At 39.7% G+C, this 21,359-nt stretch overlaps 1 protein-coding gene across 13 annotated transcripts in view; it reads right to left on the bottom strand.

Annotated features, from left to right (window-relative positions):
* APBB2 (amyloid beta precursor protein binding family B member 2) overlaps positions 1-21,359 on the bottom strand; it is a 159,631-nt gene that overhangs the window by 108,275 nt on the left and 29,997 nt on the right. The gene's annotated exons all lie outside the window — the stretch shown is intronic.

The following is a 21,359-nucleotide window of genomic DNA, read 5'->3' on the forward strand; positions in this document are numbered from 1 at the left end:
GCAGGGTAGGTGCAGGATAGCAGAAGAAAACCACATGGCTGCCCTCTGTGCCAGTGGGAGCCACAAGGCAGCAGGAGCCTGGAGTCAGAGGAGCACTGCCAAATGACTGAGCAACCCAAGCCACCTTTACTTTACATCCTTAAAGTCATCACATTCAACAACAAGCACACAGGAGAACTAAAAGCAGAACACAGGATCCATGTGTCGCAGTGCAGGGATCTTCCCAAACCAAGATCTGCTGCCAGACTATGGCAGCTCAGGTATGTAAGAGACACGTTGCCAAGAACACTGTAAATTCACTGCAGCACAGACCTGCAGTTTCCCCCATTCACAGACACTGAATATCATGAAGAAAATTAATCCAGATGATAGACATGAGCCCAAGTTATGAAAAAGTAGCAAGAAGTGCGCAGTAAACAGTAAGCTCATAAAAAATCATGTTTCCTATTATGCTTGTGTTCAGTAGACATCAAGTGGACAATTTATTTTTGCAAGGTCTGTACACTGCATCACAGTAATTTCATCCCTGGCAAGTGTATTTGGTGCTCAAAAATACATATATATTTTTCAGTACCAAATGCCACAAATATACCAAAATATATATAAAACCTCACACAGTGAAGTTATCCTCCCATCAAAAGATGCTCCAGCACCAGCAACGTATCTGTGAGTCAAACTATGTTCTAGGATTCGGGGTGGTACCCAACTTTCTATTTGTACCCCCATGTAGAGAAAAATAAATATGCAAGACCAAAGATACAAATCTCATCTACTCTAGAGCTCATATATTTTTTTTCTTTATTAAAGCAAAAGCCAGGCTAAATCAAGCCAAATTATATTCCATTTTAAAGAGAGGTTAATATTTTTTTTTTTGTTCTAACAGACAGCCAAGAACTATACATCCAAGAAAGTGCTGAGACAAAATAGATAATTTAAGAGAACTAAATACATATTTGATAAAAAAAAATTCTTCTTTGAAATTTGGAAATAGAACTTTTATGAGCTAGATAAAATTTAATTTTAAAACATAAAGCTTTTTTTAAGAATCAAGAAAATATACTCACTTTATTTTCAATAATAAAGTTGCACTTTTAAAAAAAGTTATTCAAGAACAAAACATACCAATTCTAACTATTCTAATATTCTCACCCAATTTAGCACATTTGTGAACTTCTGCATCAGATGATCAGATTTCAGTATCCAAAAGAGGGGAAAAAAAGGAGGAGAGAAAAAAACCACACATGTTGTTAATACCTTTCTACCAGGAAAGACAAGAAAGCAGCAAGTTCCTGCTGAAATACATAGGTTTATATAAATAAAACTTTCTGGGTCAAGTCCTGAGATCCCAAACTTGTTCACAGGCTGAGCACATATGCCATCTTTTCCAAATAATCTTAAAGGTTTTCTTCCCAACATAATCAAAATGAGGCATCTGTCTGTCGTGGCACTGCCATTTTTATAATTAACTGTTTTCATCCTATATATTAAAATTGTGCCAAACCAACCCTAGAGTAACTGCCACTGAAACAGTAGTCAATTTAATAAGCTCAAAGATAATAAAATAACCTCAAACTCAAAATCTTTTTACTCCTGAAAGAAGACAATTTTTCAACATAAACTAAGATAAGGTCAGCTGCCATTTCTGAAATCAGAGGAAAGTCTGAAATATAAAATGCAGGTCAAAGGTAGGAATGACCAGCCTCTTCATCAAAACAGCAAATAAAAAATTGCAAAACAAAGTTTCATCAACAGACATCTGACCTCTGACTAAACAGGATCTTAACAATGATGGCATAAATTCCTAAAACTGTGCTGCCACACACCCAACATTTTCTATTTCCCAGCTGACAATCCACCACCCTGAGTGTTTTCACTTCCTCTGAATCCTGCTGAAAATGTCCACTTATACACCCACATTTTTACCACATTGCTTGCCTTGAAAATTGGCAGACTTGAAAATGAAGAGAGGAATCTTTTTTCATCCTGTTTATAAACATTCATATTTCAAGAAAGGCTTGGACAGCCAACAGTGGAGCCAGCTTAGCCTCCCAGACCTATGCAAGCAGGAATAACTCATTTAGGACTTTATTAAAAGCTGAAAATTGAAAGGTAGATAATATGAAGGCACTGATACCCTTAGTAGAGAAGGATTTAGCAAATGTTTAATGCCTACAGATGACAAAACAGTAACATAATATTACCATTAATGAAATAAACAGCTGTATGGTTGAGGCAATACTAGGTGGAAATTAAGAAAATAAGGACAATTTAAATTTTTTCTTTTGCAAAACATGGAGTGATAGCTACATATATTTGAAGTGGGATTCCTGTGTACTTGGACTGCCATAGGACACAGACCTGTAATCCTGTCCTCCCCCAGCCTAAGAATGAAGTGATGTCACAGGAGCCATTGTGAAACCTGATCTTGAGAATTACAGAATTTCAGCTAGAAATAATAAAACCAAACAGAAAACACCATCAGCATAGAAAAAAAATTGGGAGTTATTGCTCTTCTTCAGAAGCTACAGCAAATCTTACTTTTGTACATGTGTCAAAACAGACACAGACTTCTATCTGGTAGACTCCCCATGGATTTGTAACATTTAAACTCAGTCCAAATCTACTTTCTTGATGTTCAGCAGAAATTTACCAACCTAGGAATCACTGCAGCTTTTTCCTTCTTCCTCACTGCAGCCTGTGCTTGTGCCTGTGGCTTCCTGCTAACAGCTAGGAAGGTAAGCTGGTTTTACAGCTCTCCTTTCCAATTCCTTGTTATTGGTTATTGAAAGTTCAGGTTAATACAAAAGAGGCAGAATTCTAACCACCAAATTTCAGCTGGAGTCATCCAGTGCCAAAATTGTTCTATACTTTAGTAACTCTTTTTCCTCAAGCACACACACTAGATAAACAGTGGGTCACTCAGCAATAGCATAGCATTTTTCTTTTTGTCCTTAAATAATAAAGCAAACCTGCACCAGCAAGATTTTCAGTTGACATTGAATGAGGATCTCTGATTGAAATCCAATTACATCTAAAAAATGACACAAAAAATAAAAAAATATTCACCAACCCTTCTCCCCTGCCCAATGGGCAACTGCTTCTCAGATGAGCTGCAGAAAAGAGCAGCCAGACTGGACCTGTGGGGGGTATACCTGTCCAGAGAGAGCAGCAGATAGTCTTCCACTTCTTCACATTCAAAGCTCATTCTATATGAAAACAAATCCATCTATTTGAATCAGGGAATACAAATTCTAAGAATTCTATCACTCTGGAGCACCCCAGTGTCCATTGCAGTAATGGCTGTATATTGCTATCAGACTGCAAACCTGTTTGCTGGATGGGGTGAAAGGGTGTAAAAGCAGTAACATCAAGGTCAGTAGGAATCCAATCCTCCAGGAAAAATAACTACAGACTTCACAATCCCAGCACTTGTATACTGGAAGCACAGTTATAAACTCATGTGTGAGACTGAAGATATTACATATGTACAGCATTCACCATACAGAGCTGAGTGAACTGGTATCAGAACAAAACTGGGGACAATTTTCATCCTGCAGCTTGCATGTCTGCACACAGACAGGCAGACATGCCACATTCACATTATCACACTAGGAACTCTGCCTTAAATTGTCTTTTAAGCAGGAATCCCAGCATCTTACATACCCCTCCATTAAAATTAACCTCTTCTTCTAATTTCTTAATAGAAGAAAGAAGTCATCCAATATAACATCAATAATTAATAAGTACAGCATGGCCATCTATTTTAGGGATATATTTTTCCTTCTAGAAAGCACATTAACAGTGTCTAACTTCAGTCACTCAGACTGCCTCCCAGTAAGCTTCATGCAACCACCCCAAGAATCTGGGCTGTTGGGGTTTGTTTCCAAAAGGAGAGAAGGAGAGTTTCATTTTTTAATGAGGCTTCTAGGGGTCTTAGTCTGGAAATAGTTTAAAAACAAACAAACCTCAGCAAAACAGCCTGACAACCATGGAGGACTCACATAATATAATGATGATGGCTAAAAATCTCATTGAAGATGGGGCAGAGAAGGCTGCTGCCACACCCCTAGAATTCCCTGACACTTTTAGCATCTACCTTTCTCTAAATCCTACCATCTTTGGCAGTAGTTTTTGCTGAATCCACAGAAAGAAGCATCAAACACATTAATTCACTTACTGCCCTAGAGGGCCAAAAGGAAAATGGCTTTTTAGGGAAATGGTTTTAACTTCCCAAATTTTTAAAGGTCAGGAAGAAGCATTTCTTTCACAATTAGTGTGGATAAAACACTAAAATGCACGTGGCACTGTTTTATTTATGAACCCTGTCAAGTCCAACAAAACTGAAGAGATTTGGTGCTCCACTGTTGGCAGGAGGGATCCCTCTCATCCCCTTCCAGGTTAAAAACCACATCTGGACACCCTCCTGGAAAGGGCAAGTGGAGACCTCAGGTCCTCCTTGGACATGGACACGTGTCTTTTACTTCCCACTGCTCACACTGAAGACTGACCAGAGGTCACTGCAGAGGAGACTGTGAGGAGGGAAATTCTCAATATTTATGAAGGATACTAAGGTCTCCTCCCTTCATTTTAGTGATTCTTTTATTTAAAAACATCCAAAGCAGATATTGAAAAGTGGGTTTTGTTCTTTTTTTAAAGTTTTGATCAGAAGGTGGCACATGTGGGTGGGACTAAAACATTTATGCCACTCTGGCCGAAAACTATATTTTCATTTTAGGAAATCCTCCTCACCATTTCACTCAAAACACTTATGGAGACCTTCACACTGCCAGTGACTGCTCCCAAACACCAGGGTATTACTTCAGTCCTCTGGCTGCTGACTTACAGCTTTTTTCAAGTCTTCCTGCTTGCTGAACTGTGCTGCACAGACCCCAAATCAGAAGAAAGCAAAGCACTGGGTGACACTGAAGCAAAATTAATCTTCAGCCTTGGAGTGGTTGACATCTCCCAGTGCACAGCATGGTCCTGTCATATTGTGCACTCCAAAAAGCCCACTCTAAATTGTGTCCTGCTGCTATAGTTACACATATATTTTATTACCTTACCATTACAAACTTTCATGGAAATACCCTACACTTACAGCCTGAGAGAGCTGGTATTTTCACTAGTGAGTAACTCAGCTTGCTAAGGGTGAAGCAGACAGCCAGGACAAGGAGCTGTTCCAGAGAGACACGTGCTGCTCTGGTGTGAGGTCTCAGCACACATCCATCCAATGTGCAAAAGCCACTGGAATAGGGACATCTTAGAAACACCCAGAACACAGCTCCTGCACTTCAGGGCCCTGCCTGAAGCAGGTCTGCAATGAGCATTGTCCCAGCAGTACAGCAAAGCCCTGGATACCCCCTTCTGTCCCTAAATCTGCTCCTCTCAGCTTTCAGTATCACTGCAATAATGACTCATGACAAGAGCCAGACAATTCCTAGTACAAAACTGTCTGAGCAAACATCTGGGCTCAGGCTGACAGTCTCTGGGATGACGTGCCAAAAGCACAGCACAATCAACAAGGGTATGTTATCATTCAACAGCAACTCTTCAATCAAGTACCACTGCAGCATGTTTTCCTCCCAGTGGATGGCAATCAAGCCATATTTTCTGTTTACTCATCTGTCCTGACCCAAATTTTAGAGCTTGCAGAAGCCCAACACACAGTTTTTGATGATAGCACTCCAGCAGTAAAACAAGTATGCTTTGAAAACACTTAAGCAGCTGAGTTTAAAAGAATTTAAAAAACCTTAGAAGTGGAAACAAAAACTTGAATCAATATTTGAAAACAAAGCAGTCTGGAATTTCTCTCAAAAAATCTTAGTGCAAGGGAGTGGAGAATGGCTAGCTGAACAATTTTCCAATATATTTTGGGAATAACTTTCACACAGCCATTGCATTTTAAAGGAGGAAATGAAGGCTAATATATGTGACAGAGACCAACCATCAGGGTTAGAAGCAACAAAAGATGCTCTTCCATAAGCTGCCTAGAGAGAAAAACATCTCCAAACAACATGACTTCTTAGCAGACACACCATTCTTGAGACCAGGTTTTATCTGTCACTTACAGACCTGTGGGTGATGAGTATTCAGGTCACACACACACACACACCTCTTCTACAGCAACCCACAGCACAACTATTCATGTGATAAACACCCACATCACAGTAGAAGCCAGAGGCAATGAATAATGCAGGAGATCCAGTCATTACCACACAGCATACTCATGGGATATGGAGGCAGCTTTTTAGCTTAAGTCATCCTTCCCCCTCCAGGGCACAAGCATGCTCCTTAGTAATTCTCCCTCTACCTCAGGTTCTGCATATACATTAACAAGTCAAACCCAGCAAACCAGGACGAGCAGTTACAGAAGAAATAGGGACACAGGAATGCAATACACCCTCTCACAAGATCACATTAAAATATTATATCATCTGCTCAGCTCAAGAGCTCCACAAACTAGGAACAGTTTCCCCAAAAAGGTAGTCCTTTGTTGACACTTCTCAAGGGATGTACTTTCTCACCATTAAGATAAAAATTTCTCAAAGCATTAGCAAAACTAAGACAAATTAAAATGGAGTTACACTCGGCCTTCGCTTATATCTCTGCCTGAACGAAGACAGGTTATTAAATGTGCACTGCAGAGCTGAAAGAAAATCTGAATTTGCAAGTCACCTCCTTTTTAAAAAGGCATTATCACCTATGCTTTAGGCACAAATTCTCCCAGTAACTTACTTAAGTTATTAATTCCTATTCTGAATCCTATTATCACTGAATAATTTTCCACAACCCTCCTTGATATTCTTCAGTACTTTCCACAGCTTATGCTGAACACTACAAAGTGCTCCATCTTAGAGCATCCTTGAGACCCAGCAACCAGGGCAAGGCACAGAGATAATGGATATCACGACACAGGGCACTTGGCAAAGCCAGCTTGGCTTCCTTCTCTGGCACACTCTGCCTTTCAGCATCCTGCTTAGTCAGCCACTCTGCCAGCACACAGCTTGTGCCTTAGCCTGGGCATCCACTCACACTGCAGATTTAATGTGCCATTAGAAGGGCACATCTGTCTCACATCTGTGTGGTTGCATGCTATTTCTTTATATCTTCATAAACCCAAGAAAATCTGTATAGGAAAGCTGATTTAGCAAGAGACTACACTGCATTCATTAATGCCCAGGCAGGCTCTCAGACTGCATGCCTAAAATGACTGCATTGAAAAAAAAGGCTCATGTGTCACTCCAGTTTCAGTCATAATCAATTTTAACGATGCTGTTACAAGACCTCATAATTTCTGCTTCAAAGCCAGCTAAAAGACAATACAGAATTTGTAGTTTCAACAACATGTACTAACAGAAATCATACTGATTCTGCACACCAGGGCAACATATTCAAAACTTTTTTGCCTATATGTGCTCAGCTGTACAAAGGGATCATCTCAACTATCTCACAAGCCTCTCTGTCACTTTGGTTTGCCATGAGACAAAATTAAAATAAAATATTACAGCACCTTTTTGCCCACACTAGAAGACCTTATGTAAGCCTATGAAAGGTTTGGAACAGACCACTGCAAAAATGCTTAATACAATTAAGGCAAAAACACTTTTAGAAGTAGTTATCAAACCTGTTCTATCTCCATCACCTCAAATATAAAAACTGTTGGGGTTTGGGGGCTTTTGGGTTGGCTTTTTGTTTGTTTTTTTAACAAAACAGGGTCAGATAGCACTTGGAATTATTTCTTGCTCAGAAGAACTGGTATTGAACAGAAAAAAATCTTTGGTTAGCTTTTTCCTTTGCTAATCATCATTGCTGGAGAGCTGACTCATCATCTAGGGTTGATCACTTAAGAAAGTAAAAATGTTGGTTTTTTTACTTAACACTACAGTTCTAGTGTTATGCAGTATTTTCTCAATTCACTAGCTCTGATAGGGAGCTCTGTTAATGGTGCAATGACCTGATCACCCAAAAAGAATGAGATTAATTTTCCAATCATCTTCAAAACATATGCTCACATTTTTCCTACTGTCTTAAAATCTGCTTGAGGCTAAAATCTCTTCTCTAATACATTCACTTCTACTGTTTTCACTGTCATTTTTTTTTTTTAACCAACTGGAGGCCTCTGACAAAGAGATCCTGCAGTTTCTCCTAAGAAAACAATAATTAACTATTCTAGAAACAAAAGAAAAAAAACTTTTTCCAGGGAATAGAAATTAGGAAGATATAAGATACAAACTTATCAGCTACAGAGAGGTCCAGAGAACCACTGCCTAAAGAAAAAACTCCAAAAATGGCTGTCATATGACATGAAATTTGGTACTTACATGCCAGAGAAGTATCATGCCTTTGCTTTCTCCATGGACCAACGAGTTCCCATTCTTAGTATAACTCAAACTGCAGAACAGCATTAACTGCACCTTTACCCAAAATTATACAAAGTTTTCCTTTACCATCCTATTGGCTTCATGAGTTGATTCCTCCAAGCTTAGCCACATTCTACCCTGCAACATGCAAACATGCTCTTAATTAATTTGAAAAATCTTTTCCAACAATTGCAGGCAAATAATCAGATCCAAACAACCACATGCCCTAAGACTGAAATCAGCAATTCTACAAAAAAACAAACCCCCCCCCCCCCAAAAAAAAGGCATTTCTCAGTAACAACTTCTGCTCATGGCACCTCCAAGAACTACAATGTGTGGTCACAAGTCTGATGTAGAATTTACTCATTAAAAAGAAAAAATAATTCTAATATTGATTAGGAAGCTTTTCCAAAAGACAATCCCTTTTAAAGTGGTTTATTTAAAAGAAGAACAACAGTAATACTGAGGAACAATTATTAGCTATATTGCTTTGCCCAAAATATCTTCATTTATATCTTTTCCACTCCTAAGGTTTTAAGACCTAGATTTTTATTAACAAGTGTTGTGTTCATTTTTTAAAACAAGCTCACTTATAAAACACACTAGAAGCATCTATGTCTGTATTAAATAAAAAATGTTTTAAATTAATTTTCTCTTGAATTGAAAGGAAATTTTCCTATAGGACATCACACACTTAATTAAGCAGCCAAATGGTTATATTTACTCATCACATCAATACTCTGGTTTAAAATAAGAAGTCAAACCATAGAAATTAAGATTGCACTGCAATATTGCAGAGTCCTCAGTAAAATAGCCTGTACATTGCTAAACCATTTTCATTCCAAGACAGGAATGCCATCTCCGAGCAGACCTGACTTAAGCAGCTGTTACCAGATGCTCCAAAAGGAAACCATAAAATTCCCTAATAATTTCTAACTAATAATACTGCCTTGCTCTAGCTCACTTAGATCCCTATCACTTCTGGCTATGAATTAAAACCTCCTGTCATCCCTTTGTTTTATCTAAGACCTCAATTCCAGAGAATTACATTGATTTTTTTTCCCATTTTATGCAGAACCATCCAAGTCTGTAAGAAACCAAGGGGTGTCACATATAGCCACAGTGAGGGGAATCTCAACACTGTGTGCCCAAATTGATTTTAAGACAGAATAAGAAGCAGGGTTTTTCCCCCCAAAGATTGCCCTGAATGTGCACTGCAGTGCTTTGTCCTTGCCCCCCAGATTTCAAGAATGCCAGCTATGTTTAGCATTTTGCTTGGAGGTACTGCAGGAATGTAGGGTCAGCAATAGCCACAGGTGGTCAAATTTACTCAAAACAGTTAAGTTAATCAGTACAGCAAAAAAATGTAACCTTTTGAAGACACACAGCAGGACTGGATAGCTTCCAAAATGACAAAGACTAGAAGCTGGCTTGGACAGGAGAGTTCTGGGGCTGTCTATGTATTGATCCTCTCTGGCCAAACTGTGACAAAAGATGCAAAGTATTATAAAATCAAAAAGAAGGTGCTCTACAAGAAGAAGCAAAGAGTGTGATAGAACAAATTGAACTGAAATGCTGATAAAAATCTTGAGGATGCCTCCAGTAAATCAAAGGAAATTTAGTGACTGAACCTAGATTGAGGTCTATACCACAACTGAAAAATACAATTCAAAACTCTTTGTAGTTTAAAAGTAATTTTCCTCACAGGTCACCTTCAAGTGGAAGTGACTAACACTTGTTAGTGTTCAAGTGCAGAATTACAGATCTAGGAAACAAAATCACTGACTGGTCAACATTATGGTTGAACACAGCTGAAATGGGACCACCTAAAAAACATTAAAATTCCCCATCAGACCCTTCAAAACTTAAATGGTGCCAGAAGTGGCTAGAAAGCAGTATGTGAAGTAAGCACCTACAATCTCTGCTGAAGTAATAAATGGCAAGAACAATAACTCCCACTGTTTCTAGTTTATCCACCTGGGAAGCTGGTTATTCTCAGAGCTATTGAGGGAGAACTAACAGCTCCAAGACTTCCTGATAAGAAAGAAGAGTGTGTATGTGTATATACATAATAAGTATGCATGTGAATGGACACAGGCACACACTTTAAAAGATCAACTAACTCAATTTAAAATTAACTTACTCCCATAGCTAAATGCAAGAGTGAAATTTAGTATTAGAATTAAGCCCAGTATAAACTTCAAATATGAAAAAACAAGAGCTGGAACAATCTTTAATTTCATGTAGGCAGAACTTATTTAAGAACACAGTCCCGGACTGAAGTCACTGCCAGAAACAGGCAGTGCCCACAAGGAATCATTTCATGTACATTCAGCTGCAGAAAGTAAAAGTCAGAGTTGCTGTTCCACAGCCAGCACAGAGACAGTAACTATCCAGTTTTACATCTACACTGATTTAAGCTGACTGTCCTTTTCAGCAGCACTTGGCCTTTAGACTGGCCCCACCTCCTCATCACAGAGTCATGGTCATAAAGATGCATCTTCTTTGAGGGATTAATTTTCAGCTGGGTCCTCAAATTAATCAGATTGGATGGGGGCCAGAAGAATGCCAGGGATGAGGAGATGGCATGTTGCAATAGCTTGAAGAAGATGGACTGACAGCCTTGAACAGTTGCTATTAGCAGCTTTTAAAACAATAATTTTGGAGCAGTCCAAAGTGATGTGAAACCATGCCCATAATCTTTCACCATGCCTTTAAATTTTGTTGAAAGATGTCACATCTGGCACATGTGACAGGCCAGGAGCACTGCCAGCACTAATGGTTTGGATGACACATGTAACCAGTGCACTCAACTCTTCCCTGCCCACTCTGTTTTTTTAGTATTGCTTAAAAATAGAAGGGTGAAAAAACAAATAAAAAAAGAAATTTAATTGAGGTAACATCGGAAGCTTACAGAAATCCACACATCCTGATCTAATTTCAGCACAGCCAAATAGATCATCCTCATTCTCTGAAGGAGGATGAATAGCTGGCACAGGGACAGGCCTGCTCCTTGTGACCTGGGAAAGAAAGGGAAAGGTGATCCCAGCATCACTCACACAAAAGCCCCCTCCAAGGATCTAGAAGATTCTGGTATTTGCTGTCCATAGTAGCAAGCATTTTAAAAGAAATACCTTAAGTCAAAAACATCAGCCAGGCTGAGCAATACCCAGAAGTCCTGGTAGCTTCAGCAGATGCAGGAGACAGAATACAACAACAAGCAGACACCAGGTTTCACTTGGAGAAACGTCACACAAATCTCCATACACTGGATACCTGGTCAGAGAAGCATTTACCTGACAGAGATGACAGTGCTCCTCCAAATTGAACAGTTTATGCAACAGTTGCAATAGCACTAGAGTAGAAACAAATATAAAGCTTGAGAAAGCACCAGTATTATAGTTCAAAGGCAGCTGAAATTAAGAAAGTGTAACAGAAAACAGGGGGGTGTTCTACCACAAAGGTACTCTCAGTCACAACAACTTAGGCATAACCTTAAATCAATGAAGAATGCTTCAGTGTAACTGAGGGGAAAACCTTGTTCATAGCAGTAATTAGGAGATACAAACAGCTCCAAATGAAATCAGTGGAGCTAGGATTCTGTAGCCTATTTTCATAATTAAGACCAGTGAGACTTTTGCATTCATTTTCAAATTACAGATCCATTTATCCAGGAATTAATAAAATCTTTAGAGAAATCAATGCACAAATAAATAATTTGTTAATATAATTTTCCATATAATATGGCAAGACAGATATCTGTCTCAAAACCTGACTTGAAAGGATGCCTTAAAATTCTCAGTAGGTCCACACCAGTTGTCACCTGCCATCTGATCTCCTGGCATATTTATTACCAATCATCTTTCCAACTTATCCTGTTTCTGTCTGTTCTTTCAATAAGCAGCTTGTAAAGTATCTTAGTCTGCTGAAAGAAATAAAAAGTCAAATCTATTTCTACTTACAAAAAAAAAAAAAAAGAAAAGCATAATTACTATAGTACAGGCATGCTGCTGTTTAAAACTTAACAAAGAAGACTTTTTTAAAAACAGTTATTGCCATTGAGCAAGTATTCCTACAACACAGGTTTTGCAGCTTATCTTTTTGCAAGATCACTGTATTAAAGCAGCAGAGAATACTTTTAAAAGCTCACCATACCCAATGAAATACTACTCCAGAAGATAAAGTTATAATTAGGGATACCAGTATGCAAAACTCACACTGCAGAGGTTGTTGACTGGCTGCAGACCATTAGATTACTACATTCACCTTTGTTGGCCATCTTACAGGCACATGAGGAATTATGCTTAAATTTAACACACTTCTGATGTGGCTGGTACAGTCAGCAAAAACACAGCCTCCAAACTTCAGAGAATGGAGAGAATAGCTAAGTTATGGCAGACCAGGGTATCTGACTACAGTGCAGAAACAAATTCTGAGACAATTCTTTGAATCCTGACAACCAGGAAAGAGACTGTGCTTTGTATAAGCTAAGTAAAGATTTCTATTATGATGGCTTAAATAAAACAGATCTCAAGAGAGGAAATAAATGTTACCCAAGCCATCTGGCATGTTTACTTTTCTCAGGTGCAATGGACAGGGACCCTCCCAGAGGGGAAAAGGCATTTCCTTGCCAGGGTCATGTCCACTTCCTCCCTTGATAGAGAACACTTTAAAATAGTTTGAATCCTGCCACTGGCCTAGTTTCAGAATATGTTCTGATGTCTTATTTGTAATTACTTATGCTTCTCAAAAATGCAGAGGCTATCAGGTAATAAAACATTACCCCAAACCATCTCCTCTCTTCAATAATTTTAAGACAGATCAATGCTGACATTAAAATTAACAAAAAGACTTCTGAAAGGATAACTTTAAAGAAAATGTCAATCCTCTTTTCCCTCAAATTAGCATATTTTGTTTCAAAGCCAGGTCTCTATGGGAGGACTGATATTGGCTGGACACCAGGTGCACACCAAAGCTATTCTATCACTGATCTCCTCAGCAGGACCAGGGAGAGAAAGCTCCTGGATCAAGATCTGGACAGTGAGAGATCCCTCACCAATTAACCATCATGGGCAAAACAACCTCCACTTGGGGAAATTAATGCAATTTACTGCTAATCAAATCAGAATAGGGAAATAAATCAAATTGAGAACACAAAGTCCAATCATCAAATACCTTTTCCCAATCCCTCCTTTCTTCCCAGGCTTAACTTGACTCTCATTTTCTCTTCCTCCTTCCCATAGTGGTGCTGAAGGAATGTGGGCTGGGGTCAGTGAGGTTCAGCTCCTGGCAGCTTCCACAGTCACCACCCCTGTAGCCCTCCACTACCAAAATCCTGCCATGTGTACCCAAAACAGGCACACAGAGGCCCAAGGTGCTGCCCAGGCTGTGGCCAGTAACCACATTTGCCTTCTCCTGCCCTTTCTGAACTCCAGTGCCATCCAACAAGTGAGAAGCCAAACTGTACTTACACTGCAGATAGTCTAGCCAACTATTTTAAACCTCCATTCTTAAACAAAAGGCATCTGCCTGTAAATACAAATACAATAGCAATCTGCCCTTTCCAAACATATGCTGCATTTTCTCCAGCTGAGAGGAAAGGGTTGGTTTTACATAGTGACTAAAAATTCAACTTGCCATTTTTCATTCTAAAAGCAGAACTGTTGCTTTGCAATTAACATCAATTTTCTGATGCACAAACCAAGAAAAATGGCATAATTTCAGCCAATTTAGTCAAAGGTTGTCTTTGCCTGACAAAGATACAAAACAACAAACATTTAAAACACTTTACTGCCTTACAATAAACTTCCTTCAAAAATAACTGTTTAAAACACTTTCCTTCCAATTTGCCTATTACTCCAGCAAAGTTATTCTACACCTTACTGAGTAAATAACATCTAGAAACTGTATCTAAAGAAATCTCTCTCTCACACACACACACACATACACATAATTTCACTGCAGACATTCCCCATGACACAGAGAGTAGTTCATTCACCAGTACATAGATACAATAGGGCCCTGTCCACAGTTAAGGTGGTAATCAAATTTTATGTAAAAAGAAAAAAGTGATGGTGGTTACTGGAGGAAATGAAACATAAGAACAGTTATTACAGTTGGAAAAAGATACTTTAAAGATTTTGAACAAGTGATTTTACTTCACCTGGTAGTGCTAAAATATCAGATCCATCTTTTGCACTTAAAACCTGCACTTAAACCCCCTATCTATTGTTCAGATATGTGCTTTCAGCAAGGATTATGTTGCCTGTATTTGCACAATAAGGGAGAACACAAAAAATGACAAGAAACCTCAGACTTCCTTAGGCTGAACCACCCACACTCAAGTACAGTAAAAGCAAGCACTTGCAACCATACAGCTGTATTAATTAGGATACAACTAATGTAATATGAGCAGCTGTATTTATTTTTTACCTATCAGTTGAACCAGTGTCCTTTCCTTAAATATTAAGCTAGTGCATAATCACAGCTTAGGCTAAACACAGAGAAACAGCACAGAGATCTAGGATTTTATTTTACTAGTTACAGTGAGAGGGGCCTTATACAAACTGCTTAAGCTCACAGTAGAGTGGTTTACAAACTGACTTAAAATCACAACCACTACATGCAGTACCTGTGGCTTCTTGACAGGTGTCTTAGAACAATCTGGAAGAGAGAATCTGTAACACCCTCTACAATGTATTAATAACTTGTTTTGATTAATAGCATTTTTTTTTATGTTTGGAGACCCTAAATTAAGGTATAACCCCTGCACAAAACACAGAGTTCTTTCCATGACTTCCAAACCAGAGAACCACAGCAGGACTCAAAAAAGTGACAAACCAGTAAAGGAGATGTGAAAAGACACAAAGAAAACCAAAGTGCCTATTACTCACAAATAAAACAATCTCAACAGTCAGAGAAGACTCAAGACTAACCATTCTTGTGCCACAGCCCCTGCAAGATAATTCAGCTCTTCAGGACTTCAGCCAAACCTTCCCACACTAGGCAGGCAAATTGAGTGAAGAACCTGCTGTCACCTACTGCTGCAATTTAGCATCTTTTAATATTCTTAACTCCTAATTTCCAAGACAGTAGAGGCTTGCTGAAAGTTTGCAAAACATATCCAGAGCCACTGACAAAAGATAATATGCAATACACACAAGATAATAATACACACTACCATCAGTAAATCTTAGCTACACTGTTATTTTGGGCTCTTATGTTTTCCTTTATTTCAGGCCCTTTACAACAAAGCAAACAAAAAGCATCTATATAAAGAATGATTGTTTTAAGTGATAAACAAAGCAGAAATGCTAGCTAATAACAGGACAAATCTATAGTATAACTTCAACATTCCAAGGGATAAGCATAAGCAAGTAATAAATACCTCCATTTGAGTGAAGCCCAAAGCTAATATTAGCATAACTCTTAACTCAGAAAACCCAAAGGTCTACAAATGGTCCTAATCTCAATGCTCTTCTTCTAAAGCAATCCTTTTAGTTGCTTTGTTTGGTGGAATGCAGCTGTAAGCAACAATAAACATGGGGCTGAACAATTTACAAAATACAAGGTAACCTGAGTCAGTGACAGAACCATGCATGAGACAGTCTTTCAAGTAACTACTGCACCAGCTCACTAGTGCTCAACACAGCAATCCAAAGGAGCAATTTCCCTTTGCAAGATGTGTCAAAACAAAAAAGTTTAATCTTAGCTCATATTACTACACTGGCTCAGTTGTGAGCAAACAAGTAGCAAACTAAATCAGCTTCTTGGTTTAGATGAAGAAACAGTAAAAGCAGCTCAAGACTGATAGCATAGCAGCTGCAGAAGTTGCTTGGTGTCTTACAGGCACAGACCAGAAACAACAGCAATGGTGATACACACAGCAAGATATTAAGGATTCAAGAGTAGACAGTTGCATTTTTACCTTCTATGTAGCTGAATGGAGATGAATACCCACTACTGCATTTCATGGCTGTCCTCAATTTGGGTAATTCCAGCTGGCAGGATAGATCTCTTCCCTATTGCAAGAAACTCTTGACATTTCTGAAAAAATACAACCACATGCACCCAAAAATCCAACATCACTGTGCCCTGTGAAACAACAGAACTACACAAGTTTTGCTCCTAAGCAACAAACAGGTCCTTCTCCCTTTCATGAGGAATGTTTTGGTTTAGATTTCCAGACTGCTTCTGTTCAGCAGGGCTCCCAGTCACCGGGTGGACTCAGCCCACCCTGAGCTTCCCAGACCACAGGGAGCTCAGGGGAACTTTTTCTCTCACACCTCCTGATCTTCCTCTGCCTGGTCTGGCATCCTTTCAAGGAGACTCCATAGGGAGCAAGATGAATCCTGGCAGTGTATTTAACTCACACTTAGTGATGTATAAAATCAAGACATAGCACTGGCTGAAACGAGAGGGCAGGGCCACACCACACAACATGTGTGGGAAAGAAATCCCACAAAACAAACTAAAAGAATAAGGATTGCTTCTTCCAGCAGTAACTCACTGGCTCATCTGTAATATTAATTTTCATTTTACTCAAATCCATTTGGCTGAAAGAATGCTCTTCAGTTTGTAAGAACTCTTCTCCCAGTGTACCCAAACAGCTGAAGTTCTTTTCTAGCAGTGCTCCAAACTGAATGAATTACATACAGCTGCAAGGCTGCAAAGCTGGGTGATTTCACTTTACACTCCAAGTTGTGGCAATTAAAAAATAAACAAATACAGAGAGAAGCAGTATTGTTTGTCTGTAACTCCACCTCCCCATTCAACACCATGCTAAGGCATATCCTGTGTACTTCGACATGGCTTTTGAGCACTGCCAAGTATGACACTGACCTTTCCTGCCCTCACTGAAGCCAGAAGCTGGGGACTTTTAAAATTTGCACCTTTGAATCTCTGTTTCTCTGAAAAGGGGAACACAGCAGAGATAATAGCTACGAGTTGTCAAACACCATATATAAAACAGAAATCAAAAAAGCATACTAATAGTTCAAATGCAAATAAGTGTATTTCAAACTTCATATTATATTTGTGCACTAAATTGTAATTACTTGGGTAACTTAGTGAGAACTCCCTTCAACATTGATCAGTTAGTACAAGAAAAGAAATGCAATGCCATATTAGCACAAACCTAAAGAAAGAATTGCTTAACTACAATTTCGCCATCTACTGTTTTTGCAAGCATCTAAAAACACAGCCAATAGTCACTAGAATTGCTGAATAGTTTTTTTAGAAAGTAGGACACACACACACACACACAAAAAAAAAAGAGCAAAATTGCAGATCCTTCAAAAAATCACTCTGAGTTCAGGTCAGCTTCTTATCACAAAGGTTTTGTAAAATTGCTACTAAAATAACTATTTTCTTTTTTGGCAGGATATCAAGAAAAAAGACTTGAAACATCAAAAAATGCCATTGAATAATAAATATGTCCCCCAGATACTTTTGACCTCAAAAGGAAATGGTCCCAGCCATGAGGAATGATGCCTGTATTACTCCTCCTCACTTTCAGAGGTACAGTCAGGCCCCAGTCCTCCACAGGAGCAATGTGATTTCCTTATGGAAGCACCTCAAACCAGGCACATTGCTCAAATTTGAGTGGCCCCTTCCATGGCCATTTCTGCAGCAGGCAGAGCACAGAGCTAAAGGACAGCAACAGCACCAAATAATGAAAATCACTGGGAAAGGAGACCTCTAAACCCTGCTCTCATGGAGCCTCATCCCACCATTCATTAACACAGTATCCACGTATTCCAGACAAATGCCACAAAACTAAGTTCTGCAAAAGCCTCAGCACATACCCAGGACAGAAATGCCAACCAACTCATCCAGCCACAGCTGCTGGGGCCAGGTGAGAAGCAGGACTGCTGAGAAAGGGGGGAAAAAAAAGAAATATTCAAGAAAGCAACACTAACTTCCCCATCCAGAAATGCTGCCTAGTTTTCTCCAAATCTGCACCAGGATTTTAAGTACCTATTGGAATGCCAACACCCAAAGAAGTAGTGCACAGAATGATCTAGTCCAGAATCCAGCGAAAGCATGGGAACTATATTTGACTTAATTACAAAAGACTAGTAGATATAACTTAGAAACTTCCAAGAGCACAGCACCTCAGCTGTACAGCTACATTTCTGAGAGCTGTTGGGAAGCCCCACCAGCTCTGATTTGCCCACAAACCCCCCAGTTTGCACATGCTTCACATAGTGCAGATTTTGGTTTCACTCAGCTGCATACTGATATAATGCCATAACTCAGTGAACTAGCTCTGGAAATCTGTAAATTTCCATTTTGCTTTTTTCAGTCTGTTTTTACTTATCAGAAGAAAAAAAAAGTCCTCTACTTTGTAAAAATGCATAACATTTTTATTCCTGTTCCAAGCCAAGACCAACACCAGATGGAAATTCATTTAAAATTCTTACATCTTTCTGCAAAGAGGCTACTACTACCAGCTAAGCAGCTCCATGGGATAAAAAAGAAAATTAAAAAAAAACCTCAATGGACTATGAAAGTGATTTACATTACATAAGGTAAGTGAACACAGAAGAAAACTGACCAACCAGAGTGACTTCTTCAAAAATTATAATATTTTATTTACTTTGAAAACAATGAAAAGTCCTAAAACTACCATCAAGTTCCAGATAAGAAATGCATAATATATGTTCCTAAGGACAGTGAAGGAAACCTGAAGTAGCAACAAATCTCAGCTCCTGAAAAGATATAAGGCCACAAACAGACTTTCTGTGAGTCAGACTATGCCAGTTGCAGAGGCCAAAAACACCCAAAAAGCCATCTCACCTCCATTCCCCACCCTTGAGCTATGCAATGAGTGACAAAGCCAGACCAGGAGAGAGAATGAGACACTTTGCTGCTTCCTGAGTTTCTATCTGTAGCTTTAAGGTGGCTGCTCTGCATGTCACTGGGTCACATTTCTTGCTGGAATAATTGGAACAGTTCTGTAGGTGACTCATTCATAATTCATGAAATCTTAAGCATTTTGCAGCTCTTACTATGAATGCAGAGCAGCATTTTCTAATCTTATTTACCACAGCCAGTCTCAACAACAAACTGATATCAGTAACAAAAAAACCAGTAACAGGAAGTTTTCTGATACTGAGAATATTTTGCCAATAGTATAAATACAGTGCTTATACAGCATTCTTATTCAGCATGTATGTAGTGGGCCTTACTCATCAGTCCCTACAGAAATCTGAACAAGGGCATGTCTTTTTAAGAAAGCAAGAGCTGTCAAAGTGTTATATTTATACTATGTGCAGAGCATTCCTTATTTAGATTTCTATGGTAACCAGTAAGTAAGAGGACTGCAGTTCACATTTTGAATTTTTTCATTCCACATAGTCCAAGCTATCAGAACTACTATAACCATTTTTTCATGAAGGAAAAAGCAATAAGCAAAGATCTTAGGGATACAACTAGAGCCTAGTCTTTAATAATTAACTTGAGATGGAGTCCTTCTCTAACACAGCAACAAACAAATAATTCATTTAAGCTATCCTTGTTAAAGTAACTTAATAACAAAACCAGTCTGGTATGCATTACCCACCAGGCAAAAAACTTGTCACAAACGGATTTCTGCTGTTACATTTTTATCTGTCAAAATGCAAGCATTGAAGAGGAAAAGGGCAAGTTTGCTCTACCTATGTCACATAAGGAATCAGGGACCACATAGACTGTGAGAACCAGCACCTGCTGCAGGGGTACTGTACTGTTAACACAGGAGGAAGCATGTTCATTCTTAAACCACACCAATTTAATTGGAAAAGCAGGTCAGACAGTGTACTGCAGCCCACAGTCACCCTACAGCTCCAGAACAGACCTTAGCCAGGCTGGTCCAAGAGCAAATTGTGCTTGCTGTAAAAACTATAAGGCCAGCAGGAGTAGCACCTCTCTCCCAAAATACAAGGTATGTCTATTTAAACATTGTATGTATTCTCAGGTATTCTCCAGGTATATCCCTTCCATTTTTCAGTCTTGATTCCTGAAGAGGATGCAGCCCCAGACACTAGTCAGTCAGCCTTTAGCTCCAAATATTCAAGACTAATTTCCAAAACCCTCAGAGAAATGAAACCACTGGCAATGACAAATGATTTTTATGGAATATTCCTCTCCCACATTCCACATCTGGCCACTCTCTTCCAAGCATTTTGATTATCAGAGATGGCACCATACCCCTACCTTCTGGAAGCTCATGAGCAAGTCTGGAGCAAAAGCTCCCCAGTAAGTCCATTTTTGCCTAGTGTATGAGTTAAGTTTATAGGAATTGTGATTCCTCCCTAGACACAGGCTATTTTTATCAAGGAAAAAGGAAATCCTGTCCCCATCTCCTGTGAGTTTTATCATACATCCACAATTCCCAAGTGAAACTGGACAGGACTTTGAGAGCTGCAGCATTCTGGCGAGAGCACTGAGGGTGCAGTCGTGAGGCAGCCCAAGGCTGCCCAGAGGACAGCAATGGCTCTCCACTGAGCATGGAGCAATGGGCGCTCCCATTCCCACTGCCTGTTTCCAGCGAGCACAGCACAGCAGGAGCCTCCACCAGCACGCTCCTCCCCGCTGCCCAAAGCTGGGCAGAGGCCAGGCAGCTGCACCAGCCCAGGCAACCGTGCTGCACCTGCCAGCGAGGACCACTCATCTCAAAAGCCACCTTTTGCCAAACCTGCTTAGCACAAGTCAGAAGACACTCAGCAGCCGTGCTGGGGTCAGTCTGTGCCCAGCAGTTCCCTCTAGCCCAGCAGGATGCCATGGTGGCAGAGCCCCACAGCCCAGAGCCTCCTCCACGCCCTCACTGCTGCCTCACCACAAAGCACAGGGGAGATGGCTGAGGCGCTCACACTGCCCAAAATATCCTACAGCACTGAGAGCCAGGCACTCTGCAGCTTGGGCAGCTGGCAGAGTCAAAACAGAACAGCAGGGGAACCCTGGGGAAGGCACACTTCAGCTAGAGCCCCATAATGGGCACCATTTTGCCTGATTCCC

This window comes from Erithacus rubecula (genome assembly GCF_903797595.1).
Source record: "Erithacus rubecula genome assembly, chromosome: 5".
Classification (NCBI taxonomy): domain Eukaryota; kingdom Metazoa; phylum Chordata; class Aves; order Passeriformes; family Muscicapidae; genus Erithacus; species Erithacus rubecula.